Consider the following 2,035-nt stretch of genomic DNA (forward strand, 5'->3'; position numbering starts at 1 on the left):
TCAAATATGTTTGAGATCAAGTATCATATATATTAGGGGGGGAATAATAACTTCAACTAAATTAACCCAGAAGCTAAAAATCGTGTCCATTGAAAAGTTTTGTATGATTAAACTTCTAATAATAAAATTTGAATAAATTAGCTAAACTGTGTCAGGTTATAATACGGCAACATAAAAACCATTAGGTTTGATAATACCTCATTTATCTCCGGAATCGGATAACGGTCTGGCACAGTAATTGAGTTCAATTTCCTGTAATCTATTACCATTCTATATTTTTTCTCTCCTGAGCATCCATTTTATTTGGAACGATCCAAACAGGTGCATTATATGGGGACTTTGATGGTCGAATTATTCCATCATTTAAAAGCTCAAGTACTTGTTTCTCTATTTCACTTTTTAGTGCCATAGGGTAGGGATATGTTTTTGAAAAGACTGGTGTATCAGTAGTTGTTCTAATTTCTCCCCGCACTCGAGAAGTGTAGGTTAATTTATGGTTAGGTTCTGTAAATAAATTCGGATACATGTGAATTGCTTCTTCCAGCTTTGCTATTTGGGTTTTGTTCAAATGTGTTACGCGCCGGTTGTAAGACGAATAATAAAAATTATATGAGATTTTCAGAATTCATTTTTCCTAAACCATAAATAAAATATTGCTTAAGAGGCATGTTAGGTGACTTCCCAGCTAGCTATAGGTGCGGTAAAATTTGGTTCTTAACCCATATATTCTATTGCGCATAAACATATAACACACTATACATGCCAACAAAATACCAATTGTGTGCAAAAAGAAAACAAAAAACTTCAAATAATAATTCACAAAACGAACCATGGCAAGATGTAACGCCAGGTAGGGTACACTTATTCCCACCCACTGACAGTAAGTCAGACGCCGTGACAAGAAAGATACCCTTATTATAACTTGTCCCTAGGTTAGACACGATTTTTACTTACTGAAGTTCATATTTGGTTTTAGTTATCATTCCCCGTTTAAATTATTTATAATTGCATGATTTTATGTTTTCTATAAATTCAAGAAACAATATTTATTTGTAGCATTTCAATTAAAAATTTTAAAATAAAAATCATAAACTTTATGAACTTATTAATATAACTTTATAATTAGAATACTTAATAAAATTTAACATCTGACATTGCCCTTCTAATATATGTAATGTCAGGATTGTAATGATTCTAATAATAATTACAAGAAAATAATAATAAGAAAAAAAAATGTAAAATTTACTCACAACTTTTGTAGATTTGTACTTAGTTCGTTGTTATAAAATATCAGCAGCATAACTTGATGGGCCCAGCAACCATGATGATGTTACAGTTGAACGGTTTATATTGTTTAGCTAAATTCATAAATTTGTATAACGTACTATTTTAGTACAATATCTCTTTTAGATTTTTGTATTTTTCAAATTAATTTCAATTAATATTCAGTGTTTTTATTATTTAATTTAACACAAGTCTCAATTTATTTAATTCGGGTTTTAATTTTTTTTTTCTTCAGATTTAATTAATTAAAATTTTTTCCCACATTTGATTTTCTTTTTTCTTGTTTAATTATATTTCAGGATATTTAATTTCATTCTTCTTGATCTCAATTGCTTAATAATTTACTTTATATTAGATTTCCTTTTTATATGCTTCGATTTGTTTCCATTTTTAAATTAGTATTAGAAATTTCTACATTTCAAAATTCTACTTTTGTTAGTTTTTAATGAATGAATGAATTAAATGAGTGATTTGGATGAATTATGATTATAAATGATATGAGAGAATGTTTTATGATTAAAAAAAAAATTATTTACTGAAGTTCCATTTGCAAGACTTTTATCTTGTATCAAAATTTATTTTAAAATTTTTTTTTTCACAAATTTCCTCTTATCAAAATATATAACTTATTAATTATGAAGTGAAATTAAATTATGTTTAATCTTAATTAAAATTAAATCATATTTAATTTTATGTGTAATTAAAATCTAATATAAGTAATATTAAATTTTAATTAAAATTTAGAAACTTA

Source organism: Lucilia cuprina, chromosome 2 (assembly GCF_022045245.1).
Source record: "Lucilia cuprina isolate Lc7/37 chromosome 2, ASM2204524v1, whole genome shotgun sequence".
Classification (NCBI taxonomy): domain Eukaryota; kingdom Metazoa; phylum Arthropoda; class Insecta; order Diptera; family Calliphoridae; genus Lucilia; species Lucilia cuprina.